We start from the raw sequence: 14,250 nt of genomic DNA on the forward strand, positions 1-14,250 counted from the left end.
GCTATCAACTGGAAGGTTTTCTATATCGTTATCTATGACTCTTGTTATCAACTGGAAGGTTTTCTATATCGGTATCTATGACTCTGCTATCAACTGAAATGTTTTCTATATTAGTGTCTATGACTCTGCTATCAACTGAAATGTTTTCTATATTAGTGTCTATGCCTGCTATCAACTGAAATGTTTTCTATATTAGTGTCTATGCCTGCTATCAACTGAAATGTTTTCTATATTAGTGTCTATGACTCTGCTATCAACTGAAAGGTTTTCTATATTAGTGTCTATCCTGGACATATGTTTCACATAAGGAATAACGGTGTGGAGGATCTATTCCCACTGATCTACTCGTCAGCCTGTTCTGGTGTAGGCGGGTGTGAGCTGCTGCTGCTAGCGTCTGCCCGTGTTGTGGCTGGTGTGTGTCTGTGTGGTGAGGTACAGTGTGTGTGTCTGTGTGTAGTGAGGTACAGTGTGTGTGTGTGTGTGTGTGTGTGTGTGTGTGTGTGTGTGTGTGTGTGTGTGTGTGTGTGTGTGTGTGTGTGTGTGTAGTTGTGTACTGCAGAGAAGGTGCCTGGAGCACATCGTGTTTGGATTGTGCCGTGTGTGTGTGTGTGTGTGTGTGTGTGTGTGTGTGTGTGTGTGTGTGTGTGTGTGTGTGTGTGTGTGTGTGTGTGTGTATGTAGTGAGGTACAGTGTGTGTGTTTACTTGTGTAGTGCTGAGAAGGTGCCTGGGGCACATTGTGTTAGGAGTGTGCCGTGTGTGTGTGTAGTTGTGTAACAAGGTGTCTGCAGCAACAGGGAAGCTGGAGGATGCTCATTAAACAGACAGGCAGCAGCCAGAATCAAGGCCTAATCAGGCTGATTGGAGAGCGGTGCTAAAGTGAACCCCATGGAGCCCACAGCAGGCTCAGAGAGAGAGGGGCTTTGTTTCATTATACCTTCATTAGTCCAACAGTTACATCACCAACAGAACAAGCCCCACTTCACGTCAACAGACTATAAAGTTAGAACCAAGCCCCCCTCCTCGTCCAGGGTATGTAGAGCCCCCTCTGACGCCCCACACCACTACAAAGTCCCCCAGATGGTTCCCCAGCCTCCCCCATATCGATGGTTCAGTGTCAGCCGAGGCGGAACCAGGCCCAGCAGCACAGCTCTGGGCTCCGTACACCCTCCCCCTGCATCTCAGGTTTCCTGGTCTTCCACACTGCCATTCTGGTCTGCCCCAACACCCCCTCCTCACAGAACAGACACCCCCTCCCTCACAGAACAGACACCCCCTCCTCACAGAACAGACACCCCCTCCCCACAGAACAGACACCCCCTCCTCACAGAACAGACACCCCCTCCTCACAGAACAGACACCCCCTCCCCACAGAACAGACACCCCCTCCCCACAGAGCAGACACCCCCTCCCCACAGAACAGACACCCCCTCCTCACAGAACAGACACCCCCTCCCCACAGAACAGACACCCCCTCCTCACAGAACAGACACCCCCCTCCTCACAGAACAGACACCCCCTCCCCACAGAACAGACACCCCCTCCTCACAGAACAGACACCCCCTCCCTCACAGAACAGACACCCCCTCCTCACAGAACAGACACCCCCTCCCTCACAGAACAGACACCCCCTCCCCACAGAGCAGACACCCCCCTCCCCACAGAGCAGACACCCCCCTCCCCACAGAACAGACACCCCCTCCCCACAGAGCAGACACCCCCTCCCCACAGAACAGACACCCCCTCCCCACAGAGCAGACACCCCCTCCCCACAGAACAGACACCCCCTCCCCACAGAGCAGACACCCCCCTCCCCACAGAACAGACACCCCCTCCCCACAGAACAGACACCCCCTCCCCACAGAACAGACACCCCCTCCCCACAGAACAGACACCCCCTCCCCACAGACCCCCTCCCTCACAGACACCCCCTCCTCACAGAACAGACACCCCCTCCTCACAGAACAGACACCCCCCTCCTCACAGAACAGACACCCCCTTCCTCACAGAACAGACACCCCCTCCCCACAGAACAGACACCCCTTCCTCACAGAACAGACACCCCCTCCCCACAGAGCAGACACCCCCCTCCCCACAGAACAGACACCCCCTCCCCACAGAACAGAAGCCTCCACCTCCTGCTGTAACAGCCTGGTTGAGTTTATGGAGGAAGCCTCCACCTCCTGCTGTAACAGCCTGGTAGAGTTTATGGAGGAAGCCTCCACCCCCTACTGTAACAGCCTGGTAGAGTTTATGGAGGAAGCCTCCACCCCCTACTGTAACAGCCTGGTAGAGTTTATGGAGGAAGCCTCCACCCCCTACTGTAACAGCCTGGTTGAGTTTATGGAGGAAGCCTCCACCTCCTGCTGTAACAGCCTGGTTGAGTTTATGGAGGAAGCCTCCACCCCCTACTGTAACAGCCTGGTTGAGTTTATGGAGGAAGCCTCCACCTCCTGCTGTAACAGCCTGGTTGTCTTTATGGAGGAAGCCTCCACCTCCTGCTGTAACAGCCTGGTTGAGTTTATGGAGGAAGCCTCCACCCCCTACTGTAACAGCCTGGTAGAGTTTATGGAGGAAGCCTCCACCTCCTGCTGTAACAGCCTGGTAGAGTTTATGGAGGAAGCCTCCACCTCCTGCTGTAACAGCCTGGTAGAGTTTATGGAAGAAGCCTCCACCTCCTGCTGTAACAGCCTGGTAGAGTTTATGGAGGAAGCCTCCACCTCCTGCTGTAACAGCCTGGTAGAGTTTATGGAAGAAGCCTCCACCATGTCTCTGGCAGATTTCCATCCATCCTCTTCTTGAAGGTCACACAACTTATTAAACCCTGCTGTGGCCTGCAAGATGGCATTGGTCAGCACTCTGGTCTGGAAGAGTGGGTTGTGAAACAGTGACTCCTCCATTAGCCATGCTCCTGGCTGTGAAACAATGACTCCTCCATTAGCCATGCTCCTGGTTGTGAAACAGTGACTCCTCCATTAGCCATGCTCCTGGTTGTGAAACAGTGACTCCTCCATTAGCCATGCTCCTGGCTGTGAAACAATGACTCCTCCTTTAGCCATGCTCCTGGCTGTGAAACAATGACTCCTCCATTAGCCATGCTCCTGGCTGTGAAACAGTGACTCCTCCATTAGCCATGCTCCTGGCTGTGAAACAGTGACTCCTCCATTAGCCATGCTCCTGGCTGTGAAACAGTGACTCCTCCATTAGCCATGCTCCTGGCTGTGAAACAGTGACTCCTCCATAAAGCCATGCTCCTGGCTGTGAAACAGTGACTCCTCCATTAGCCATGCTCCTGGCTGTGAAACAGTGACTCCTCCATTAGCCATGCTCCTGGTTGTGAAACAGTGACTCCTCCATTAGCCATGCTTCTGGCTGTGAAACAGTGACTCCTCCATTAGCCATGCTCCTGGCTGTGAAACAGTGACTCCTCCATTAGCCATGCTCCTGGCTGTGAAACAGTGACTCCTCCATTAGCCATGCTTCTGGCTGTGAAACAGTGACTCCTCCATTAGCCATGCTCCTGGCTGTGAAACAGTGACTCCTCCATTAGCCATGCTCCTGGCTGTGAAACATCTCTGTGAACACCTCCATTAGCCATGCTCCTGCGGTAGAACAGAGTAATGACTGACATATCAACAGACAAGGGAACGGTCTCCCCCTGTGATGCTGTTCAGAACCATCAACAGAGGTAACAGACAAGGGAAAGATCTCCCCCTGTGATGCTGTTCAGAACCATCAACAGAGGTAACAGCCAAGGGAAAGATCTCCCCCTGTGATGCTGTTCAGAACCATCAACAGAGGTAACAGACAAGGGAACGGTCTCCCCCTGTGATGCTGATCAGAACCATCAACAGAGGTAACAGACAAGGGAACGATCTCCCCCTGTGATGCTGATCAGAACCATCAACAGAGGTAACAGCCAAGGGAACGGTCTCCCCCTGTGATGCTGATCAGAACCATCAACAGAGGTAACAGACAAGGGAACGATCTCCCCCTGTGATGCTGTTCAGAACCATCAACAGAGGTAACAGACAAGGGAACGGTCTCCCCCTGTGATGCTGTTCAGAACCATCAACAGAGGTAACAGCCAAGGGAACGGTCTCCCCCTGTGATGCTGTTCAGAACCATCAACAGAGGTAACAGACAAGGGAACGGTCTCCCCCTGTGATGCTGATCAGAACCATCAACAGAGGTAACAGACAAGGGAACGATCTCCCCCTGTGATGCTGTTCAGAACCATCAACAGAGGTAACAGACAAGGGAACGGTCTCCCCCTGTGATGCTGTTCAGAACCATCAACAGAGGTAACAGCCAAGGGAACGGTCTCCCCCTGTGATGCTGTTCAGAACCATCAACAGAGGTAACAGACAAGGGAACGGTCTCCCCCTGTGATGCTGATCAGAACCATCAACAGAGGTAACAGACAAGGGAACGGTCTCCCCCTGTGATGCTGTTCAGAACCGTCAACAGAGGTAACAGACAAGGGAAAGATCTCCCCCTGTGATGCTGTTCAGAACCATCAACAGAGGTAACAGACAAGGGAACGATCTCCCCCTGTGATGCTGTTCAGAACCATCAACAGAGGTAACAGACAAGGGAACGGTCTCCCCCTGTGATGCTGTTCAGAACCATCAACAGAGGTAACAGACAAGGGAACGGTCTCCCCCTGTGATGCTGTTCAGAACCATCAACAGAGGTAACAGACAAGGGAACGGTCTCCCCCTGTGATGCTGTTCAGAACCATCAACAGAGGTAACAGACAAGGGAACGGTCTCCCCCTGTGATGCTGTTCAGAACCATCAACAGAGGTAACAGACAAGGGAACGGTCTCCCCCTGTGATGCTGTTCAGAACCATCAACAGAGGTAACAGACAAGGGAACGGTCTCCCCCTGTGATGCTGTTCAGAACCATCAACAGAGGTAACAGCCAAGGGAAAGATCTCCCCCTGTGATGCTGTTCAGAACCATCAACAGAGGTAACAGACAAGGGAACGGTCTCCCCCTGTGATGCTGTTCAGAACCATCAACAGAGGTAACAGACAAGGGAAAGATCTCCCCCTGTGATGCTGTTCAGAACCATCAACAGAGGTAACAGCCAAGGGAACGGTCTCCCCCTGTGATGCTGTTCAGAACCATCAACAGAGGTAACAGACAAGGGAACGATCTCCCCCTGTGATGCTGATCAGAACCATCAACAGAAGTAACAGACAAGGGAACGATCTCCCCCTGTGATGCTGATCAGAACCATCAACAGAGGTAACAGACAAGGGAAAGATCTCCCCCTGTGATGCTGTTCAGAACCATCAACAGAGGTAACAGACAAGGGAACGATCTCCCCCTGTGATGCTGATCAGAACCATCAACAGAAGTAACAGACAAGGGAACGATCTCCCCCTGTGATGCTGATCAGAACCATCAACAGAGGTAACAGACAAGGGAAAGATCTCCCCCTGTGATGCTGTTCAGAACCATCAACAGAGGTAACAGCCAAGGGAACGGTCTCCCCCTGTGATGCTGTTCAGAACCATCAACAGAGGTAACAGACAAGGGAACGGTCTCCCCCTGTGATGCTGTTCAGAACCATCAACAGAGGTAACAGACAAGGGAAAGATCTCCCCCTGTGATGCTGATCAGAACCATCAACAGAGGTAACAGACAAGGGAACAGTCTCCCCCTGTGATGCTGTTCAGAACCATCAACAGAGGTAACAGACAAGGGAACGATCTCCCCCTGTGATGCTGATCAGAACCATCAACAGAGGTAACAGCCAAGGGAAAGATCTCCCCCTGTGATGCTGTTCAGAACCATCAACAGAGTTAACAGACAAGGGAACGATCTCCCCCTGTGATGCTGTTCAGAACCATCAACAGAGGTAACAGACAAGGGAAAGATCTCCCCCTGTGATGCTGTTCAGAACCATCAACAGAGGTAACAGCCAAGGGAAAGATCTCCCCCTGTGATGCTGATCATCATGTTTTATGGAGATTTCTTTTCCACTACCTTCTTGCCTTTGCTGGATCTTCTGCTCTTCCTGCTGCCAGACGGCCATTCAGACGCCAACACACCCTCTGAGTAACTTTATCCAAGCCCACTGACGGCTTAATGTGATTGGCTGTCCGGGTAAACTTCTCTACATCATGAGAAAAAAAATCCTGTAAATGAATCTTCTTCAAATCAAATGTTATTTGTCACATGCAGATGTTATTGGGGTGTAGTTAAATGCTTGTGTTTCTTGCTCCAACTATGCAGTAATATCTAACAAGTAATATCTAACAATGCACAACAATATACACAGTACCTAAAAGTAAAATAATGTAATGTAATTGCAAATTAATTACTTAAAAATCATACAATGTGATTTTCTGGATTTTTGTTTTAGATTCCGTCTCTCACAGTTGAAGTGTACCTATGATAAAAATTACAGACCTCTACATGCTTTGTAAGTAGGAAAACCTGCAAAATCAGCAGTGTATCAAATACTTGTTCTCCCCACTGTATATAGGGCAACAGCCTCTAAAGTGCAGGGTTATGTAACCGGGTAACATAATTCTTTCAATTGTGCATCTGTAAACGTTTGTGAGGATTTTAGGTGCCGAGCCAAATTTCTTCAGCCTCCTGAGGTTGAAGAGACGCTGTTGCACCTTCTTCACCACACTGTCTGTGTGGGTGGACCTTTTCAGATCGTCAGTGATGGGTATGCCGAGGAACATGAAGCTCTTCACCTTCTCCACTGCGGCCCCATCGATGTGGTTACTGGCGTGCTCCCTCTACTGTTTCCTGAATCCACGATCAGCTCCTTTGTTTTGTCGACATTGAGAGAGAGGTTATTTTCCTGGCACCACACTCCCAGGGCTCTCACACCTCTCTGTAGGCTGTTTCGTAATGTTCGGTAATCAGGCCTACTACTGTTGGGTCATCTGCAAACTTGATGACTGAGTTGCAGCCGTTTGTGGCCACGCAGTCATGGGTGAAGAGGGAGTAGAGGAGGGTGCTGAGCACGCACCCTTGTGGGGCCCCAGTGTTGAGGATCAGCGAAGTGGAGGTTTTGTTTCCTACCTTCACCACCTGGGGCCGGCCCGTCATGAAGTCCAGAACCCAGTTGCACACAGCAGGGTTCAGACCCAGGGCCTCCAGCTTAATGATGAGCTTGGAGGGTACTATGGTGTTGAAGGCTGAGCTATTGTCAATGAACAGCATTCTTACCTAGGTATTCCTCTTGTCCAGATGAGATAGGGCAATTTGCAGTGTGATGGCGATTGCATGGTCTGTGGATCTATTGGGGCGGTAAGCAAATTGAAGTGGGTCTAGCGTGTCAGGTAAGGTGAGGGTGATATGATCATTAACTAGCATCTCAAAGCACATCATGATGACAGAAGTGAGTGCTACGGGGAGATAGTCATCATATTACCAATTGAAAATCAGCAACCTGCTGTCATTTGTACAGTGAACCTGACTGGGACTCACCCTGAGATTCTACATCTACATTGGTGGGGATATCTGACAGTGTATCAATCTCTTCCTGCATTCCTCCATCCTCATTGGTCAGCTCCATGGAATCCGGAGCCACCTCGGCTCCCCGCAACCGCCTCCAACTCCTCCCTACCATCACCCTGCGTGTCTGTAATTACACTGGGCACATCACCCTGCGTGTCTGTAATTACACTGGGCTCCTGCCCCTGTGTGTCTGTAATTACACTCGGCACATCACCCTGCGTGTCTGTAATTACACTGGGCACATCACCCTGCGTGTCTGTAATTACACTGGGCACATCACCCTGCGTGTCTGTAATTACACTGGGCACATCACCCTGTGTGTCTGTAATTATACTGGGCACATCACCCTGCGTGTCTGTAATTACACTGGGCACATCACCCTGCGTGTCTGTAATTACACTGGGCACATCACCCTGCGTGTCTGTAATTACACTGAGCACATCACCCTGCGTGTCTGTAATTACACTGGGCACATCACCCTGCGTGTCTGTAATTACACTGGGCACATCACCCTGCGTGTCTGTAATTACACTGAGCACATCACCCTGCGTGTCTGTAATTACACTGGGCACATCACCCTGCGTGTCTGTAATTACACTGGGCACATCACCCTGCGTGTCTGTAATTACACTGGGCACATCACCCTGCGTGTCTGTAATTATACTGGGCACATCACCCTGCGTGTCTGTAATTACACTGGGCACATCACCCTGCGTGTCTGTAATTACACTGGGCACATCACCCTGCATGTCTGTAATTACACTGGGCACATCATTCTTCATTGTCTGTGAGACAGGCGTATCAGCCTCGGAGTCCTGAGCTCCCCGCCATGGCAACCCGCCACGGCAACCCGCCACGGGCAACCTGGCTTCATCAACATCATCAACATTAACATCAACAGTATTGGCGACGGAATCTGTGCCTGCTCTCCCCGCTCCCTGTACCTGCTCTCCCCGCTCCCTGTACCTGCTCTCCCCGCTCCCTGTACCTGCTCTCCCCGCTCCCTGTACCTGCTCTCCCCGCTCCCTGTACCTGCTCTCCCCGCTCCCTGTACCTGCTCTCCCCTCTCCCTGTACCTGCTCTCCCCGCTCCCTGTACCTGCTCTCCCCGCTCCCTGTACCTGCTCTCCCCGCTCCCTGTACCTGCTCTCCCCGCTCCCTGTACCTGCTCTCTCTCCCTGTACCTGCTCTCCCCGCTCCCTGTACCTGCTCTCCCCGCTCCCTGTGCCTGCTCTCCCCGCTCCCTGTACCTGCTCTCCCCTCTCCCTGTACCTGCTCTCCCCGCTCCCTGTACCTGCTCTCCCCGCTCCCTGTACCTGCTCTCCCCGCTCCCTGTACCTGCTCTCCCCTCTCCCTGTACCTGCTCTCCCTGTACCTGCTCTCCCCGCTCCCTGTGCCTGCTCTCCCCGCTCCCTGTACCTGCTCTCCCCGCTCCCTGTACCTGCTCTCCCCGCTCCCTGTACCTGCTCTCCCCGCTCCCTGTACCTGCTCTCCCCGCTCCCTGTACCTGCTCTCCCCACTCCCTGTACCTGCTCTCCCGTCTCCCTGTACCTGCTCTCCCCGCTCCCTGTACCTGCTCTCCCCGCTCCCTGTACCTGCTCTCCCCGCTCCCTGTACCTGCTCTCCCCTCTCCCTGTACCTGCTCTCCCCTCTCCCTGTACCTGCTCTCCCCTCTCCCTGTACCTGCTCTCCCCGCTCCCTGTACCTGCATGCCTGCCGCTTATCTCCAATCTCCCCACAATCAAAACACTTCAGACTGCAGTCACATAAACCATGTAGACTTTCACCTCATACCTCACCTGAATGAACGTTGGCACGTTGGAGAAAGTAACCCTGGTTTCTGGGGAGAAAAACTGCGTGATGAGCAAAAAAAGCATCAGTTAGAGTAACACCATCCGCTTGATAAGGTGCTGCTCTTTCAGAAACACAGCTACTGCCTTATTCATTCTCCCTCCCTCCCTCCCTCCCTCCCTCCCTCCCTCCCTCCCTCCCTCCCTCCCTCCCTCCCTCCCTCCCTCCCTCCCTCCCTCCCTCCCACCTCCCTCCTCTCCCTCCCTCCCTCCTCCCCTCCCTCCTCTCACACCCTCCTCTCCTTCCCTCCTCTGCCTCCCTCCTCTCATTCCCTCCTCTCCCTCCCTTCCTCCTCCTCTCCCTCGCTCCTCTCCCTCCCTCCACTCACTCCTTCCTCTCTCCTCCTCTCACTCCCTCCTCTCACTCCTCCTCCCTCCCCTCCCTCCTCTCACACCCTCCTCTCCTTCCCTCCTCTGCCTCCCCTCCCTCCTCTCCCTCCCTCCCCTCACCCCCTCCTCTCACTTCTCCTCTTCCTCCCTCCTCTCCTCACTCCTCCTCTCCCTCCTCTCACTCCTCCTCTCACTCCCTCCTCTCTCTCCCTCCCTCCCTCCCTCCTCCCCCCTCCCTCCCTCCCTCCCTCCTCCCTCCCTCCCTCCCTCCCTCCCTCCCTCCCTCCCCCTCCCTCCCTCCCTCCCTCCCTCCCTCCCCCTCCTCTCCTTCCCTCCTGTGCCTCCCTCCTCTCCCTCCCTCCTCCTCTCACTCCTCCTCTCACTCCTCTGAACAAAAAAGGACAGCAACCTCTCACCACACACAGCACCCTCACACAACCAACTCCAGAGACAGAGAGAGAGAGAGACTCTCTCCTTCCAGTGTTGTGATTCGCAGGCCTGTCAGTACAGATGCCAATCAAAGGACAACAAGGAACCAAACCAAAAACAGGCCGACTGACATGATTGTGATTTTACTCCTCTGCTCAAGGATACCTAATGCTCCTACAGCAGAGTGGTGCAGTATGTTGGGATATGGTGCAGTATGGTACAGTATGTTGGGTATGGTACAGTATGGTGCAGTATGTTGGGATATGGTGCAGTATGGTAGTGTATGTTGGGATATGGTACAATATGGTGCAGTATGTTGGGATATGGTGCAGTATGGTACAGTATGTTGGGATATGGTGCAGTATGTTGGGATATGGTGCAGTATGGTACAGTATGTTACATTATGTTGGGTATGGTACAGTATGGTGCAGTATGTTGGGATATGGTGCAGTATGTTCGGATATGGTGCAGTATGGTACAGTATGTTGGGTATGGTACAGTATGTTGGGATATGGTGCAGTATGGTACAGTATGTTGGGTATGGTACAGTATGTTGGGATATGGTGCAGTATGGTGGGATATGGTGCAGTATGGTGCAGTATGTTGGGATATGGTACAGTATGTTGGGTATGGTACAGTATGTTGGGATATGGTGCAGTATGGTGCAGTATGTTGGGATATGGTGCAGTATGTTGGGGTATGGTGCAGTATGGTACAGTATGTTGGGTATGGTACAGTATGTTGGGATATGGTGCAGTATGGTACAGTATGTTGGGTATGGTACAGTATGTTGGGTATGGTACAGTATGTTGGGATATGGTGCAGTATGGTGCAGTATGTTGGGATATGGTGCAGTATGTTGGGGTATGGTGCATTATGTTGGGCTATGGTGCAGTATGGTGGGCTATGGTGCAGTATGGTGGGCTATGGTGCAGTATGGTGCAGTATGTTGGGTATAGTGCAGTATGGTGGGGTATGGTGCAGTATGTTGGGGTATGGTGCAGTATGGTGGAGTATGTTACAGTATGGTGGGGTATGGTGCAGTATGATGAGGTATGGTGCAGTATGATGGGGTATGGTGCAGTATGATGGGGTATGGTGCAGTATGGTGGGGTATGGTGCAGTATGGTGGCGTATGGTGCAGTATGTTACAGTATGTTGGGGTATGGTGCAGTATGGTGGAGTATGTTACAGTATGGTGCAGTATGGTGGGGTATGGTGCAGTATGGGTACCAACTGAGGATAAGGAGGAACCAAACCAAAAACAGGCTTTAAATATTTGATGACAAGTTTAAAGTTAGTTCCCCATTGGGACTTGAAATGTCTTATTCCTTGTCTCGTCTCTTTATTTTGGGGGCATTTGTAACTCCGCCCACTCGCTACAGTGTTTATGTAAAGTGGCAGTTGTGTTTGACAGTTGGTCTGAAGGGAGGGGGCTGAAACAGAGGGGGAACTGTCACAGGACTGTCAACCATTTTAACATGACACTATCAAGACATAGACATAAAGTTGAAGTCGGAAGTTTACATACACCTTAGCCAAATACATTTAAACTCAGTTTTTCACAATTCCTGATATTTAATCCTAGTAAAAAAATCCCTGTTTTAGGTCAGTTAGGATCACCACTTTATTTTAAGAATGTGAAATGTCAGAATAATAGTAGAGATATGTCACGATCGTCGTAGGAACATTCAGACCAAAGCTTAGCGTGATATTGGTTCGACATATTTTATTGATAAGTGAAACGCACAAAAAACAATAACGCGACTCGTGACGCTCATGCAGTGCTCACAGGCAACTACACAGAAACGAGATCCCACAAAACACAATAGGGAAATGGCTGCCTAAATATGATCCCCAATCAGAGACAACGCTAAACAGCTGCCTCTGATTGAGAACCATACCAGGCCAACGTAGAAATAAACACACTAGATCACCCACCCAAGGCACACCCCGACCGAACCAAAATAGAGAATAAAAAGGCTCTCTATGATCAGGGCGTGACAAGCTAATGATTTATTTCAGCTTTTATTTCTTTCATCACATTCCCAGTGGGTCAGAAGTTTACATACACTCAATTAGTATTTGGTAGCATTGACTTTAAATTGTTTAGCTTGGGTCAAATGTTTCAGGGAGCCTTCCAGAAGCTTCCCACAATAAGTTGGGTGAATTTTGGCCCATTCCTCCTGACAGAGCTGGTGTAACTGAGTCACGTTTGTAGGCCTCCTTGCTAACACATTCTTTTTCAGTTCTGCCCACAAAGTTAATATAGGATTGAGGTCAGGGCTTTGTGATGGCCACTCCAATACCTGGACTTTGTTGTCCTTTTTGCCACAACTTTGGAAGTATGCTTGGAATCATGGTCCATTTGGAAGACTCATTTGCGACCCAAGCTTTAACTTCCTGACTGATGTCTTGAGATGTTGCTTCAATATATCCATATAATTTTCCTTCGTCATGATGACATCTATTTTGTGAAGTGCACCAGACCCTCCTGCAGCAAAGAACCCCCACAACATGATGCTGCCACCCCCGTGTTTCACGGTTGGGATAATGTTCTTCAGCTTGCAAGCCTCTCCCTTTTCCTCCAAACATAACGATGGTCATTATGGCCAAACAGTTCTATTTTTGTTTCATCAGACCAGAGGACATTTCTCCAAAAAGTACAATCTTTCTCCCCATGTGCAGTTGTAAACCGTAGTCTGGCTTTTTTATGCCGGTTTTGGAGCAGTGGCTTCTTCCTTGCTGAGCAGCCTTTCAGGTTATGTCGATATAGGACTCATTTTACTGTGGATATAGATACTTTAGTACCTGTTTCCTTCAGCATCTTCACAAGGTCCTTTGCTGTTGTTCTGGGATTGATTTGCACTTTTCACACCAAAGTACGCTCATCTCTAGGAGACAGAAGGCGTCTCCTTCCTGAGCGGTATGACGGCTGCGTGGTCCCATGGTGTTTATACTTGCGTACTATTGCGTACTATCAGAAGCTTCTAAAGCTATGACATAATTTTCTGGAATTTTCTAAGCTGATTAAAGGCACAGTCAACTTAGTGTATGGAAACTTCTGACCCAGTGGAATTGTGATACAGTGAATTATAAGTGAAATAATCTGTCTGTAAACAATTGTTAGAAAAATGACTTGTGTCATGCACAAAGTAGATGTCCTAACCGAATTGCCAAAACTATACTTTATTAACAAGAAATTTGTGGAGTGGTTGAGAAATGAGTTTTAATGACTCCAACCTAAGTGTATTTAAACTTCCGACTTCAACTGTACATGAGAAAATATATAGATTAAAATGACACTATCACGGCAGAGAGAGACATGCCTGAGTAAATATATAGATTAAAATGACACTATCACAGCATAGAGAGACATGCCTGAGTAAATATACAGATTAAAATATATAGATATAAATATATAGATATCAATATATAGATAGATAGAGTGAGAAAAAAGATGACTGCTATGGTGAGAAAAAAGATGACTGCTATGGTGTGTGGTCATCCACACCCCCTCCCAAAATGGGTGCTGTGCCATTTTTCCCCCTTGCATTACTTGACATAGATCCAGAAAAACTAGATGTGTAACTCTTCTACCCTCTCTCTCACCTTGTCTCTCTCCCTGTCTACCCTCTCTCTCTCCCTGTCTCTCTTTCTCACCTAGACCTAAATGCATCTTGAATAAAGGCTCAATAAAGCATTCTTGAGTCCCGTCTCTCTCTCTGAGACAAACACATTTTGATGGACTTTGTATTATGTGATGCCTGGTTGTGTCTCCTGGCTATCTTGAGATGAATGCGCTGTGGGTCTCTCTGGATGGGAACGTCTGCTAAATGACTACACTGTAATGAAGTGCTGTGTGTTTGTGTTGTTTCCTGTTTGGAAGAGCAGCCCCTGGAAGAGCAGCCCCTGCCTCAGCAGCAGCTCACTGGGGATCCTAATAAATATTACTGATACTACTACTCTCTCTGTCTCTCTAACTCTTTCCTCTCCCTGTTTTTTCTTACCCTCTCTATTCCTCTCTCTCTTTCTCTGTCTCCCTCTATTTTTCCCTCTCTCTTTCTCATCTCTCTTTCTGTCTCCCTCTCTGTCTTTCTCCCTCTCTTCTACCCTCTCTCTCACCTTGTCTCTCTTTCTCTCTCTGGCA

The 14,250-nt window shown here is 50.0% G+C and overlaps 1 protein-coding gene across 1 annotated transcript in view; it reads left to right on the plus strand.

Annotated features, from left to right (window-relative positions):
- Positions 1–14,250, plus strand: part of LOC135513372 (testican-2-like) — a 71,531-nt gene that overhangs the window by 46,273 nt on the left and 11,008 nt on the right. The gene's annotated exons all lie outside the window — the stretch shown is intronic.

Source organism: Oncorhynchus masou, chromosome 24 (assembly GCF_036934945.1).
Source record: "Oncorhynchus masou masou isolate Uvic2021 chromosome 24, UVic_Omas_1.1, whole genome shotgun sequence".
Classification (NCBI taxonomy): Eukaryota; Metazoa; Chordata; class Actinopteri; order Salmoniformes; family Salmonidae; genus Oncorhynchus; species Oncorhynchus masou.